The following is a 16684-nucleotide window of genomic DNA, read 5'->3' on the forward strand; positions in this document are numbered from 1 at the left end:
GTATTGCTTGAACCTCCCACTTTCAAGAAGGAAAGATCGATGGCCCAATCCTTTTCAGGCAACGTGGTGAGAATCTGGAACTCACTTCCGCCTCAGCTCCGGACCACCACCTCTTCCCAGGCCTTCAAAACTGACCTCAAAGCTCTCCTCCTTCAAAGACACTTCCAAATTTAATATACGCCCTCTATTTTCTGAAGGAAGTCCTTCCATTATAGGAAATTCTGTTCTCCATGCCTATAGAAGTGCCTTCCCAGTATGTTCTTATGTTTTGAGTGTCTGCCATTTAGTGCAGTATTATACCTTCTACTTGTACTTTGTACTCTTTTGTAACATGCACACGTCACCTTTCCTTTTGTAACGTATCGTTTGCTACCTCTTGTATTTTGTTTGCTTTTGATACATGCACGATTGCCACCATTGCCTCATGTAACTTAACGTTTGTTTTAATGTTTTGAGTGTCTGCCATTTATTGCAGTTTTTTACCTCTACGTGTACTTTGTATGCTTTTGTAACCTGCACACCTCACTTTTTCCTTTTGTAACGTATCGTTATCTACCTCTTGTATTCTGTTTGCTCTTGATACTTGCACAATTGTCACTATTGCCTCATGTAACGTAACGTTTGCTTGTGTAATATGCTCACTTGTAATTTTTCTCCTCATGTATCATTACTGTTCCTATTGTGAAGCGCTCTGACACCTTCGGGTAAAGTCCGCGCTATATAAAAACGCATTAAATAAAATACATAAAATAAAATGGGCAACCAGGAATCAAAAACAGGCGGATTGGGTTTTCTGCCCAAGGCGGCAATACAGCAGGCTTCTGCGAAAAACTTTGGGCCCTCCTCACTTATTATTATTATTTTTTGAAGAAATGAAGCACTGCATTTTATTATTTTAGTGTTAACGAATATACATACAGCACGAACAGTAATTAGTGCTGACCACACAGTAGAACTGAAGTGCACTAAAAACGTTGAGGCTCTCCTGTCCATTTACATCGCTCTGTCTATTCGCCTGCTCGGGCGATCGCGTGTAGTCCTTCCTCTGTGTTCAGCGATTCTCTCACCGCCCTGTTGTTATGACGACACAGTCGTAAATCCGTCATTTTTCGCTTCGTTGCGACAGGCGAAGAGGCATGAACGGAACTGAGAGCGGGCTTACGGCAGCCGTAGGAACCGACGCCTGAGGGCAGTTTGCGGTGCGGCGGGTGAGAGTGCCCCGCGCACGTCGGGTTACTTAGGCCCCGGTTAGATGAGGGGAAGGGAAATGGTGGCAAACCGGGCTTCAGAGTAGAAATGTTTTGGTGTACAGCGACCAGCAGGATGTGTGTCATGTGGAAGTGGGTGGAGCAGGGGTGCACCCTTAAAGTAACAGCTGTGAAGTTTACAGGGGCACCGGGGACGTTTCTCTACGTGTAGTTTGCTTCTTGTATAATGACTTTCACACTGCAATTAAAATAAAAAAAGATTGGGCGAGCTGCCCGCAAACTGACAAATATTTGTTCTCTTCTCTCTGTTCCCCTCCTTCAGTCACAGGCCAAATCATGGATTAGACTTTGCGAAAATAATGGTTTCCACGAGACTGACACTGCTGAACCGCCCCATCTAAGAGATTTGGGATTTTGTGGCATCAATAATGCCTGAAACCCGTATCTCCTTCTTTGTATAATTGTATTACCATCTGCTGTCACTGTTTCCAACAAAAAAAGGTACCATAACTCTTTTGAGGTGCAGAGGGAAAAAGTATACCATTCCTTGGGCTAAACAGGATTGATCCGTTGAAACGATTTAAAGAATTGTGGTTATTGATTCGGCACAATGAGTTAGAACATTCTGTTTCTGCAGTAGATGATGCCAGTTTATGCATTGCAGTTTCTACGTTCTTTCTATAGGTGCTTGTTCCTGAAGTGCTGTTGCTCCAGCGGAAAAGAGCAAATTTACATATCCTCCCTCGTCACAGATCCGTCATCACGCTTACTCATTCACGCACGCATTCATTGGTGGGGCCCATAACACCAACACTCATACCGTCTCACTCGAATCTGCACGCAGGAGGAAGAGAAGCGCTGGACATGTGGGGTACCTTATTACCTATAGAAAGAACATTATTTACGTTATAATACAAATATCCTTAGTATCGATAGACTCCTAACCTTAACATCAAGGCACTCCACCACTGGGTTGATGGACCAATTAGTTGGACTGGTTGATGGTGATTTAGAACCATCTAAAACACGTTTAAAGCCTCAGAACCTTTAATCAATACCCTTTAAAGAATCACAAACTCAATTGCAGTTAATAAATGTTTAGTTTATCTAATTAATTTCACCCTCATTGGCATAATCAGCATTATAATCAATCAGAATTTTTAATAAATATGGGCACAAATTAGCATAACAATCCTATTTACCTAATTTCTGATACTGGCGTCCATTTTCCCCAAAAACCTGTCCTGCATAAATTAAATCCCTTTTGGTATGACCATCCGATCGAATGCAGGCTATGACCCAAATTAGTCCGGAGAAAAGTTCTTTTCGCTCGGCACGACACAGTTTCAAAGATATCCAAAGGACCGGATAATAGTGCAAGCGGATCGATCAACGGAGATTCGGATCACCCTTCTGGAACGCACTAGCTTATTCCCTCTTATACTAACCCCCTTTTATAATAAATTTGGGGGTAACATGCAACAATTTGCTGAATTTAGGATGATTCTGATTGGCTAAGCTACTAAAATTTGCAATATGTGACGCGATTCTCAAAGTTCCTTGGTTCTCATGGAACCGAAGATGTCATCCCGTGGGTTGGACAGTTCTCATGCGAAAGGGTCCGAAGTATCAATATGCAAGCCTCTAAGAACAGGTTGCCATTGTTTTTTTTTCTGTCATTCACACTAGTTGAATTTTGGCAGTCCTCCACGTTCCTATCCTTGACGAGGAACACCGTGCCCTGGCCGAAGGACACCTGGAGATCTTCGGAGCCATCCGAGTCTGCGCAGTAGGCATCGCGCTCACATGACGGTGGCCACATCCGAACTCCATTTTGAATATCATGGCCTAGTAGGCCCGAATGCCAACTTAAGCAAAAACAACATAAAGAGTAATTAATATAGGAAAATGAAGATTCTAATGTTTGAACCCACACTAATCCCATTATATATTAGTATTTTCCTAGCTTATAGCAACACTTAAAGCAACAATACTCACCATTCCGCCATACCAGGAACGCAAACCATTACAAAAGCAACATAAATCATGCAAAATTTTGATCACATGCTACAGTTAATATGCGTACCTCAGTTAGTCATTAGAATTATTTACCATGCACTTAGCATTTAGTCCCGCATGTAATTCGTGTTTATCAAGGTGCAGGGTTGATTAATGTTAACCCCTTCAGCGCTGCGCGGATTCCCCCGCGGTGCTGAAGGGTTCGAGCGCGGGCGGGGCCATGACGGAACAGTTCCGTCATGAGCACAGAGCTCAACCGATGCTCATGACGGAATCGTTCCGTCATGAGCATGGAAGGGGTTAACACTCAAAACAGTTAATACAAGTTAATATTTAGAAAAGTTACGTAATTAGTATTTTATCATGCAAAATAGAGAAGGTATACAAAATTTCATTTTACCTGCTCCACTACTGTCATTGCTAACCTCTCACGCTGCCCTCTCTCTGAAGTTGGTGGTTCTCATAAAGTTTGAATGTTTTCATTGTTGTTTACCTATGGAACTCGCCCCTTTTCCTATTCCACTTCTAGTTTAGTGGGACGGATCAGGCTTATCAGACCTTGTCTAGTGTTGCTAGGGCTATTCCGTGATTACGAACTTAAAAGGTTTCTTAAACACCGATTAAACTAGCATTTGCAATGCAATTGGTCTTGCATTTGCGAAAGTTAGAGCTTTTGGGGTTGTAAATGACAATGTGTTTTTTGTTTGTTTTTTTGCAAGACAATAGTTAGAAAATGAGTGCACGCTATAAAAAAAAAAAAGGAACCTTCTGAAAAAAGTGGCTGCATAGGTTCATAACTAATGGTAGCACTTTGGGCGCGGGGAAGCAAGTAAAAGCTGCAATTTGCAACCAGTTTAAGTCTGCGTAGAATATATTTATGGGATGAAAGGTGGTAAGCATGGGGATTGGGGCAGGTTACCTAAGGTAGATGGGTTTCCCTGATTTTGAACGGGTGGCATGCTAACATGTAGCACCATAGAAAGGAGCACTAGCATATAATCAAAAATACTGAACATGTGTAACGAATAAGCAACGCACTTCCTTGTAATACCGACAGCATGATGGACATCAATGAAAATCTCAGCAAGACTAATACATTTTCTTTTAGAAGATGCGAATGAAGAGTGCAAAATTACACCAAAGTCGTCCACCTAACCTAACAAAAAAAAAAATGAGCATCTCCCAGGTGTACAAAATATAACCTTGTGTAATGTAACTGGTGTTAATATAAAGCGCTCTGATAACTACTTCGCGCTTTACCAGTGTACATTTAAAACCACGGATTAAAGAGCTATACAATTACAGCACACTCTGTCATTCAGTCTGATTCAGAAATACATGCTGTAAAACAGGGACAACTTTGTAAAGTAAGTATACACACTTTAAACTGATAATGTATGCGTAAAACAGGCCATAGAACAATAAAACATTCACAAAAGAAACATATCTTTTGCGGATAACTATACTACGATTCAGGGGTGCCTAGTATTCAAATGTTTCAACTTCCTTCTTGCAGGGAAACAGCTGCAATTAGTGTGGCCAGTTTCCCTTGGGTCCAGTGGTCATTGGCTGCATTGCTCCATTCACAAATTATGGGTAAAAGGGGTGGTGGCATTGAATTAGCAACACCTTTTAGAACTGTGGTTTTGTGTGCAGGTATGCACAATTACTGTGACCCTGCAATTACAGGCTACAAACCTATGGATCTGCCAAGAGTACAACACAACCACTCTATCTACAAACAAACACGAGAGGCACCTTGGCGACATTGTTCAATGACGCCATAGTAATATCTGGGTAATTCACTGAGTAAAAGATGTTCTGCTCCAATTATAGTGGCATCGCATTGATTTTTGAAGGGACAATTAACAGATCTATCTCGACCCCGGTATTTGATGTGGTATATAGGATATCAAGAATCCAACACAAATTGATGTAATGCAGGTCTAGCATACCTTGTTCATTGCAAATTTATAGAGTATCTGAGCCAGCTTGCATGTCACAAATACGTTACTAATCAGAACAGTTAACACATAATTATGTTTGAACATTTATGCTTTTTTGCACAGTATGCCACTAGTCTTTCACACTGCATGAGGGTTAACCTATACTTGAAACAAGCTTGTAGAAAGCTACACCGATGCAAATATGGTTTAAAATCGTTTGTGTCTCTGATATGGCAGAGATGTCACTGCCTAATATTACCTCCATGGATATGATAATCATCAACTCGTACTGATAAGAATATGAAGGGCGCTGGATCCCTGTGATGTATTAGCTACACTGAAGTGAGGGTCACAGTGTCATATTGGTAACAGTCCAGATGTGCTGGACAATTGGAGGCCCATCACAGGTTTACACTTCCTTTAACATGTTCTTTAAAGATCGGGAGCCTGCCACCCAAAGGACCACCCCAGTAACAGGCATCCAGGCAATTTCAAATCTGGATACCTTTCTGGACATAGCAATGAAACCTCCAGCTTCTGAATTGTGTATTACGCTTTGTATCTCGTTGCTGAAGGAAAATTCCAACCTCCTGATTCCTGTAGATAACTCCCCTATGAAACAGAATAAGAATAGCAGGAGCAGTCCTAGACTGGCTTAGATACTATCTCTCTGACAGAACGCTACTCATTCAAATAGGAAATTCTTTCTATATTCATCTCAGTTGTTTGTGGAATACCCTGGAACTCCATTGTCATCACCTGCTCTAGGTGATGTGCTAACAAAACATGGCATCTCTTTTCTACAGTATGCGGATGATACTCAGCTATATATTAAAATTGAGTTCTCCATTAAAGAAATTCAGACTTGGATGACAAAAACAAACTAAAATGTAACCATCAGAAGACTCCTTCGGAGTTTCTCCTCCTCACTGCAAAAGGCCGGAATTTTCCATCAAAATGTCATATCAACTCAAACACAAGGAGATGATGGACGGAGCACTGAAACTTTTCAGACACTCACCCTTAGTCACAGATCTGGGTTGAATTCATCATCGTTCTTTAGCTCACTTCGCCAACCCAGTTCAGACCTAGCTATTTGCAAATCAGCCTTGACTCTGTGCCTCATGGGTACAGTCCAGCCCGAACTGTCAACTCAGGCATGGGCCTTGCCTCAAATACTATTACCACAAGAATATCTCTTGGTTTCAAACTCAAAAAGCACCCCCCCCCCCATGTCCAGGTAAAAACCAGACCAAGAATGTCAGGTTCTAACTTATATGTCCCTATAGTTTCAAACCTCGCCTCCTGTGCTGCTGACTAGCTTTCCCAAATCTTACCCACCTCTCAAAGTAGTGAGCAGCCAGTCTAGTTTCAAGGATAAAAAGATTTCAGTGCATCACGCTGGTCTTTACATCTTCAGGTATACTTGCCATAAACCTCTGCTCTGCACATAAGAATAGCATTGATCACCTACAAGGTGATTCACATGAAGAAACCATAAATACAAGTGCTTTGTGGATGAAACAGAACATAAAGAAATACATCTTTGTTCAAACTGCACAGTTCCCGATTAGGAAACTCCTCCACCCTGAAATAACACCCTGGCAATGCATTAAGAATTTGAAATTTCTCCACAGATCCAACAGACCACACCAGCCTTTGCCTTAAAACAAAGCTCAAACAGTATTTCCTAAACCGCATTACATTATTTGAACCCACCTATTGTACCTGTACTACAAAGATGTCCCTCTCTCCCTGAAGACCTTAATTCTTGCCTTACGACCTGCATGTTCATTGTTACTTTATTCCGTACTTACTGTAAAGTGTTCTGTTACCCTGTGTCCGGAGGCCTATATCAAGATCCCAAGCAAATAATTATAGGTCATTGCTGGTTCTTTAACAATGCATGAGACATCATGACTTGTTTATGAAATTTGGAAAAAAGTAATGGCAACAGGCGATCACCATTTATACTCCCAAAGATCTGGCACAGAGGTGTTCAAACTTTTGATCTGAGCCCCCAAAGCAAAAGGTTTTGAAGTCAGGGTCCCTCTTCAAAACTTTGACAGGGATTGGGGGAGCTATAGAGCTGGGCTGAGTGCAGGGGACGGGGCTTATGAGATCATTTCAGGGAGACTTTTTGTAGTTCACCATGCACAATAAATGTGAGCTTTATAACACAGCAAATTCATCAGAGAGAGACCGAAATTGACCAAATAACAATGCTTCTCGTAATCGGGGTGTTGCAAGCCCCTCGCATTTCAGGGCCCCAATGCAACTGCTGCAGTAATGATAGATTCCGCGCTGCATAGCTGGCTAACTTCTCTGCCTCATTCACCCGTTTCCAACCGCACCTGATTATTGCTCCAATCTTAAAACCATCTCTGTCTCTACCATTTTGTATAACACAAACTCAGTACATTGGAGCACTTTACATGGGCACCAGTTACATTACACAAGGTCAGATTTGTATTTTATTTTTAGGCATGGGGTGATTTGCCCTAAATCACAGCTTGTTGAGCCAATACTGGGACTTGATTCTGGTTCTCCAGTTCCAAAGTTGACAGCTCTCGCCATTAGGCCACATCTCCACACTTTTAGGAAAAAAAAAATCCCACTTTCCTGTCCGTTTGTAGCAAAGTTGCCCTCTGCCCTAATGCTAGCAAGGACAATTACTCCCCATATCATTTTGTTGAAGAAAAAGTCATAACTGTGATACAGTGGACCCCTCAGACCCTTGGAACCAAGTGCTGATGCACCTATTTCACTAATGTTAGCTACTGTTTTGAGAAATGGGCTGTGTTTTCTGCTCTTTGTTAAAAGCATGGGCTCCCAGCTTCCCCCTCCCCCTTCCCTCCCTGTGAGTCTCGACTAAGGTGTATCCTCTGCTTCAGTTTCCCCCTTCCATGGGCCAATGCTAAGCAACCCAAAGCAACAATGGCACAGCACATGTGCAAACGGTCCCAATGAAAGCATAGAAGGGTAGTAACAGAGCCATCATTGTTTTAGTTGGTCCCTCGTGCTGCAGGGCCCTAGTACCACTGCACCTGTTGCACCAATGATACCTACAGCTCTGTGAAGCAGGATGTTTGTGCTGTCCACTTCACTGGGCCATCACAAAATAGATCTTCCCAACCCTTCCCCTGTTGTTTGGGCTCTGTTCCATGCACAGCAAGTGTGATCTGGACCCTAGTACTAGCAAATGAGCCCCTAGCTGCTCTTTTTTGTGGTAGGACAGCCATAACTGGGGTGCAGAGGCCACTAACACCCTTGGTCCCAGAGCCACAGCGCTTGCTGCACTAATGTTAGTTAGTGATGGCACTTAGAAAAGAAGACCTCATATATTCCCCAGAGGCAACTCAAAGCAAGCCATCTCTCTCCATTTATAAACAACACATGAGCATCATCATCTCTGAGACTATCTATGGCTCTACTAACTCCTTGCCTTTTTCTCCTGGGTCATTACTCTGAGGCTCCGGGTTCAGGAAGATCAGGGCTCTGCGTCTGAATGTAGCCATGCTGGCCTCTTCCCTATTACTCCCTGGACTCAACCTTTTACAAAAAGTTAAGGCTGACGTTGAAATGCTCCTGCCTCAAAGTGAAAGGATTGTGGGGTTGGTGGGGGGTTCCACTGCTGTAAAGCCACGAGAGGTACAGCAAACAAATTAAGAAACACACCTTCTCACCATGGTGCCTGCTACCTTAAAGAAATGTAAATGTGTGCAATTGGTTAATCACTAGATATAAAGGCTGCTTGGAGCCAGTATAGGCTTTAACTGATGGAGTAATTTGGATGTCCAAGTTGACACTGATTTATTCTACTTGAGAGGAGGGTGTGACCATCTGAGTTCTGGAGTACGTCCTTTTAATGGACACTAATAATAATGTAAATGGGTATTGGTTGATTACGTTTTACGAGTGCCACTGGAATTATGAGGCAGTAGAGGACCAAATTATATGACAGTGTTTAAAGTAAGAGTCAAGAAAAGGCAAATTATCCAGAATAATTCAGCATATTCTGTGATATTACTTCATTATTTTGTCAATTTCTAACTCTCGGTGACACTATCTGGGCAAAAATTTCACCTAATTATTGCCGGCTTCCACAACCAAATGCAGCAATAAACAACTGAAAGATGATCAGTCATCTTTTGCCAAGGACATTCCACTGCGCGGGAACATATTGCAATGTTTTTAGTAACTTTTGATTTGCTTTGGTCTGAAACAAAATCGACTTTTTAAAAAATCTGCAGATTATACAGCAGATGATGGATTATGTGGCTAATGCGGCAGACCCATAATTGCGCGCAATTTACCACTGGCGCAGTCACCTAAATCCAGTGGCTTTGCTTATTACTAAAATATATAGATATAAATAATGATTCACATATTCATATGGCTTTCTGGCACAGGCTGGGAGCTCGTATCACTATATATACACAAGTCACTATTTCCCACTGCGCCAACTAAAATTCAATTCTATGACTCTGCTCACACACGAACCTCTGCTGTGATCATGTTAGCCAACTGCGGTAATGATTAGCTTAACTTGCATTTTATTCCATGTAATATGTGCAAGTTATTTTATATGTTAACTGAAAGTGGAAACAAAATATGTACATAATATTTTACTTAATATTTTAGCCACATCTTTGACCCTTCCATCTCTCTTAGTGATCCCAAAACCCATGACACCCAGGTGAAAACAACCTGGAAAAGCGCCAAATGAACAAGTTGCGCTTCCAGGCCATATTTATTTACAGTAGTTGCAGAGGCATTTGAACGCCCCCTGGGAATGCAGTCATGGACCCCCTATTAGCGTGGGGTGGGTGTGCCCAACAATATGAAGACCACTGATCTGGAACATCCTGTGTACATCAGGATCTTCCCAACCCTGCTCCTGTTTAGGAAGGAGCAGAAAACATAACTCTTTGAAGAACATTACATCAAGATGAAGTAATTTTCCACTCCACTTTCAGAACCCCACTACCCTTCCGTTCACTTGTTTACTGTCTTTACCTATGACCCTGTACAGCTGCTACCTTTTCGGCTAGGCATGTGCTGTACAAATATCACAACCATATATATATTAAGTTATGTAGTGAACGACTCTGGGAACCTTGTTTGATAGTTAAAACCAGTTCTGTAAGAGTCGAGAGCAAAGTATGGACAATAAAAGCTTTATGAACTTTGGTCAGGAAGTAAGACGTACATTTGGCATGTCCACACCTTGGAGCCATGTATTGCAGATTAGTCGAACGCATTTTAGTGCCCATCACTACACACAAATGCAGTGTCATTCACATATAGTTTTTCTGTGCAAACACTTCTTGAGCCAGTACTAGGTTATATTGATTGTGTGCCCAAAGTTGCCAGTGTGTGATACTAGCCTAGAGGAGCGGTGGCTATGCTTCTCATTAATAATATGATAACACAACAGAAGGAGAGGAGAAACGAACTTAACGGAAGTTTGGGGTTCATGCCCCAGGTTGAGACTTGTGTGCATAGTTTTACTCTTGGATAACCCAAGCTAAAAGACAGCCCAGAGGCCACAGTGAACGAAAGCAGCATAGGAGTCGACTCATCAGTAGTTTTCGCATCTTCCTGCAATTGCTGGGCGGTGACTTAAACACTCTGACTACCACTCCTAGACACGACCCAAGCTTGCCTCTGGTCATCGTTCCTCGTCTGTGCCTGTCACAAGGCTTCCTTTTTTCTCCCTTTCCTTTTCACACATGATCCGAGGCTTTGGAGTCCAGTGTCCAGAACCTCTGTCTGCTGAGCTTCCTAGTGCCTGTCTCACGACACCACATTTCTCCCCTCGTCCCAACTTGATACAGATGACGTGACAACCACAGCCCTTGGAGAGGGAAATTTCTTGTTGTTTTCCTGCTAGATTTTTTAGAGGAGCATCTGATCTTGGAAGATGCTGGGTCTGTTAGGTTAATTGGGCTGCAACCTTTGCTGGTGGTGTGTTGTAATCTGCATTAGATGCCAACTGATTTTCATGCCTAGTTGTTCCACTACGGCAGTATTCTGCAATGCAGTGTTCTGTCAGTTCCATCATCTCCGTGTTGCCTTCCGAATGTTTCTCTTTGAGTGCCGCTTGCACCATGCATCTCCATTGTCGGTGTGACAGAACTCAATCTCTTTTAACCTCCTTCCTCTGTACGGCTGTGATGCAGACAATCAGTATTTTTGATTCGATCTACTTTGAAGCATTATTGCCAGATGCTTTGCCTCTGTTCTATTCCTTGGAGGCTGATTGATGGCCGTCCTCACTCAGCCCCGTGATTTGCTTGAGTGCTAGTCTGAACTATTTTCCTTTGCTTGTCTGCACACTTCACTGCCTGAGTTCTTTATTTTTCTGTTTTTGGCAAAGGTGCTGCCATTGCAAGGCACCAAAGGTATATTAGCAGTGGGCCTGCTTTATCTGGTTTATTCATCTTCATTATTAACTACTCTGTTACATGTGCCATTTTTGGAGTAAACTGCTGCTTGACTTCTCATTACATATATGTTAATGTTATGTTAATATATATATATAGTTTATATAGCGCTCGATTACCCAAAGGTGGCTTGGCACTGCTTTGGGAGGAGCCAGAGTTCTGAGAGAATAGGAGAACATAAGTCTTTTTCCCTTTTTTGTGAGGCTCTCCTTGAGAGAAATACATGATTAAAAAGCCAGGTTTTTTTTTCTTCTTCAAAATACTTTATTGATTTTCACCAGGTCAGATAGAAAGCCTGTAACAGGGTTAGCATGAGATATCTAAGGCAAGTTAAACATATATTGTCAAAAAGTGAGGGTTATGCGCCTATATGGGTAACATGAGACTTACCCAAGTGATCAATAGTAAAAGAAGAAGGGAAAGACTAAAGAAGGGAAAAAAAGGAAAGGAAAAAGAAGAGAAGGGAACGAAGAGCAACGGCTAGTCAGGCTGTATCCATCACTTCCAACATTCTATGCATATGTTGGCACTAGAGCAATCCGATATTGGCAGTCCTAACATACAGCAACAGCCTAGTACAGGCAACAGTGGTTATTACACTCAAGTACAAATATTCAAATGGCACGTCAGTAAAGGCACAGGATATGAGTCAATGGTATACATTTAGTTCATGGAGGTTCGTAAGAGTCTATATATGTGTCCAAAGAGTTCCAGATCATCCTGGATGAAGGTTTCCAGGGAGAGATTTGTAATGCTATGTTGTCTGCCCCTCTGAGATGGATGATCCAGTTTATCCAGCTCTTATTAGATGTCTTACTTGTGTCCTTACAGTTGGCAAGAACCATTTTTACCGCAGATGTTAGTAACAGGTCAAGTAGATCTTTGTCAGAATCCGTTCTCAAGTTTATGCTCATAAAGGCCATGGGTAGGTTGAAGGATTCTTTGACAATAGTACACCTAAACAAACCAGTTAAAAAGGCACATTTTTTATCCAAAAACGATTTAAGTAGTAAACATTGAAAGATAAGATGGGCTAAGTCCCCCGTTTCTTGGATACAGTTCCAACATGTTGCGTCCTATCAAAGACCTAATGAGAATAATTGGGCAGGGGTCCAAAATGCCTTGTGTAGTAGCCAGTATTTGGTTTGGGAGAAGACAGGGGAGATCTTATTACGTGAGACAGAACCCCATAGTGTGGACCATTCCTGTTCATTTGGAGGGTGTGGGGACTGTTGCCCCCAAAAGGCTATAGTCTTGTCATGAAGTTTAGAAGTTTTTGGACTGAGGCGTTTGTAAATCTGCGAGACCTGGTGGCCCAGTTTGTTAATGTTTGTCACAAACAGTGCAATTGATGGTTGAGCGGTGGCTAATTTGGCTTTTGAAAGGGCCGTTCTGATTTTCAAGAAGTTGTAGAATTCAATGTCATCTAGGCTATATCTCGATTGGAGGTCTGAGAATGTAACAGGATATGAGGCGTTTTCTAGTTGCTAAGGGAAAAGCATCCCTTTTTCAATCCGTGTGTCAAGGGACAGGCTTTTGCTTTTCTATAATATCTTGCTGTTGGCCCAGAGTGATTCAATTTTAGAGCCTTTAATACTGTTCCCCAGGTTCTTATCAACCATAAGAAGTGCAATTTTTTTGTTTTAAAAAATGGACTTGGAAGTATATGGGTATAGTCTATTTTGTTGTTAGGAGTGCAAGAGGGCTTAGGTTATTGAGGATGGCCCTCTCCACCTCTAGCCAGACCGGGGTGTAGCTGGTAGGTGGTGGGATCCAGTATGAGCATTGTTTCGCCAGGAAAGCCAGCTGGTATAGTCTGAAATCCGCTAAATTTACCCCTCCTAGAGTTTTACCCAGTCTTAATTTTTTGATACTGATCCTTGCTTTCTTCCCACGCTAGAGGAATTTAGAGATGAGGATATCTAGTTTGCGGTGGAAGTTATCTGTAAGAAGGAGCGGGAGCGTACTGATGAGGTAGTTAACCATCGGGGTGATCATCATTTTAATAGTTTCGATTCTGCCCCACCACGTAATGAATTTTGGTGACCAAGAGTCCAAGAGCTTCTTTATTTTTTCTAGAATTGTTTTATCATTCTGGTGTAGGGTAACTATTAAGTTGCTACCAAATTCGATACCTAAGTATGATATATGGCCTGTTTGCCATGTTAGTCCTAACTCTCCCAGGATGTCCCTCGTACAGTGGATGTTTAATGGTTTGAGTTCTGATTTCTCCCTGATGAGTTTATACCCTGAAAAGCCAGAATTTTCGTTTATTGTATCCATCAAGGCTGCAATTGATGCCCTCAGTTGTTCTGTTACGATTAGTATGTCTGCGTAGGCGGCTGATTTTATTTGCACTCCATTGATATTCACCCCCTTAATGTTAGAGTTTGCTTTGATGTCCTGAATAAGTGGTTCCAATGCCAGTAAAAATAAGGATGGAGATAGTGGGCAACCCTGTCTAGTATCTTGTTGCAATGTGAAAGACTCAAAGAGCGAGCCATTTACAACAATATGGGCTGATGGGTTCCCAGAAAGGGCCATAACCATACGTATATAGCCCTCACCTAGATTAAAAGATTGCATACACCGTTCCAAAAACGCCCAGGAAACCCTTCTCGGCATCTAACGTGATAGCAACTGCCGATTCAGATTTAGTGGCAGCATGCTCTAAAATGTGGCACAGTAGACGGTTGTTATCGTTAGGCATGCGAGTGCGTAGTAAGCCAACCTGGGAGTTACTTATTAGCTTTGGAGAGCAGAGTTGAGTCTAACCGCTAAGATCTTAGCATATATTTTGCAGTCTACGTTAATAAGGGATATAGGTCTATAGTTTTCCTGTGAAAGTTGGGCCTTCCCCTCCTTTGGAATGACTATTATGTTAGCTTCCGACATAGTGTATGGCGTGGTCCTTTTAGATGCTGTGTAGTTAAAAACTTGTACATGGTTGGTTTTAGCAGGTTTAAGAAGGTCTTGTAAAAAGAGGCTGTAAACCTGTCTGGGCCAGGGGCTTTGTTGTCTTTTAGTGATTTAACTGCCATTTCAATCCCTGTGCAATTAATTTCTTGTCCTAACCTAGTTGTCTCTTCTCTATTTAGTTGTGGTAAATTGAGTCTTTTGAGGTATTTGGTACAATCTTCTAAGTTAAGGGTCCGATCGTTTTTATAGAGTTCCTGATAGAATTCTTTAAAGGTCCTAAGGATGTCTTTGTTAGGTCTCGCTTGAGCGTTAGCGCATGCGCTAGCTCAGGCGAGACCTTTAGTAAACGGGTTTTCAAAGTGCTACCAGAGAGGCTTTTGCTGGCCTAAAGCCTGCGTGCATGTGAGCGTGAACGTGCACAGGCCATCTGGCTTTTTGTAATGGCTCATTAAGCCTTACAGCGCGTGAACCCCCTCCCCTGCCCCCTCCCTTCTCCCCCTCCCTCCTCGTCCGCTTCATTTTCTCTCCTCTCGCGCATCTGACTTTTTCTTTTGCCTGTTCCTTTCTCTCGCCTCTTATCTTTTTCTCTCTTTCCTTTCACTTTCTCTTTGCGCTTGTTAGGTCTCGCTGAGCCCGGCGCACGCGCTGGCTCGAAGAGACATTTTGTATGTGGGCTTTTCAAAGTGCTGCTGACTGGCCTAACGCTTGCGTTCACGCGATCGTGCACGCGCGCAGCCGCCCGTTAGCAGCACTTTGAAAACTCGTGCGTCATCGCGATCACTTTCGCTTTCAGAGCGATCGCGATCACGATGACGCACTCGCACACACAACTCTCGCTTCTCCCCCTCCCCCACCACATATTGCCCAGAGAAAGAGAGTGAGGTTGGCCTTTATCGTTAGTTACTGTGGTAACGGAAATGCTAAAAGTGCAGTAAAATGTGTGATAATGAAGGTGCACCCGAAGACTAACAAGTTTTGTTGTATTCTTGTCTCTGTATCTCTACATTCTGGCATAATACAGTGCCTCCTAAAAGCAGGTATGTTATTGCCACACTGCGGTAATACCTCCAGCTTTACCACGCACCTTTTAACCAGTACATTTGAGTTCATGCAAAAAAAGTTTGGGCCGTGTTACCTACCACCCCACAAACACCCGATGCAAGAACCGCCGAGCTTGGGTTGCTAAAGACAAACCGAGCCTGTGGAAAGCTTGAGGAGCTGTTTAATATAGCACAGCCTGCACCAATGCCTAGGGTCTTACGCGCTCCTAATTCGGAAAAGCCTGCTTTCGAGTCCCTGCCAGAGATTGCAAACACAGCCCCACAACGCACGGTATTTTTTCGTAATCTTTAATACGAAGGGAGACAATCATTTTTATTGAGGCTCGGTCCACGGTAATGGAACACCACCCGCTCCGAGCCAGCACCCCCTCAATTCCCCACCTCAGTAGCTCAGACTTCACGCACAAGTCGCAGTCTTGAGCACTGTGGGAAGCCTGCGCTTTGCTTTACCGTAATCATCAACATTCTGAACGCGCTGTGGACGCCCGAGAAATTGCTTGGGAACAGGAGGTGTTGACATTTTGGAGGCGTGCCCACCAGGAAGTATACACCCTTTCACCGTGCAAATGATACGAAGCGCCAGATCACATAAACTTTTCTCTCGTGCAAAAATTGATAACATTACGTTTTCGTAAAATGAAAGGAGGCAATGAGGAATTGATGCAGTGCATATTACACACGGAGTTTAGCAACAGAGCAAAAATCAGCTGTTTTTCTATAATAAGACAACCAGTGGTAAAGCCAACGGATGCGGCGTTGGCAAGCGTGCTATGTTTTTTGTATTTATTTATTTTGCAAGTATATGCAAAAAACGTGGCAAGCACATTAAAGCAAAGGAACGACCTAACAGCTCATATACACCAGCCCTCACTCACACTGAAGTGCAATCCGTGTGTTGTGCCAGTGCACATGAGATCAGGCCTCATGTCACCACTCGCAGCTTCAGACAGAATGAAGTGGGCTGCCCAGTGGCCCCATGCTCTTATGTTGTCGTGTATTGAAGCAATATGTGAGTGACACTTGAACACACCATTGGAGGAGGAGGGCTGCCCAAAAGCCCTCTAGGTCTGTATGCATGTACT

General features: G+C 42.8%; 1 protein-coding gene across 3 annotated transcripts in view; it reads left to right on the forward strand.

Moving 5' to 3' along the window:
- Positions 1-1082: 1082 nt before the first annotated feature.
- Positions 1083-16684, forward strand: part of MLST8 (MTOR associated protein MLST8) — a 177539-nt gene continuing 161937 nt past the window's right edge. The window contains exon 1 of one of the 3 annotated variants that reach the window (XM_085629433.1): positions 1083-1208. The gene's annotated coding sequence lies outside the window, so the exon portion shown is untranslated. Of the gene's footprint in view, positions 1209-1530; positions 1710-16684 lie in introns of those variants that run through there. The other 2 variants (XM_085629434.1, XM_085629435.1) reach the window with 2 other exon arrangements.

The sequence above is a fragment of the Triturus cristatus genome, chromosome 10, assembly GCF_964204655.1.
Source record: "Triturus cristatus chromosome 10, aTriCri1.1, whole genome shotgun sequence".
Classification (NCBI taxonomy): domain Eukaryota; kingdom Metazoa; phylum Chordata; class Amphibia; order Caudata; family Salamandridae; genus Triturus; species Triturus cristatus.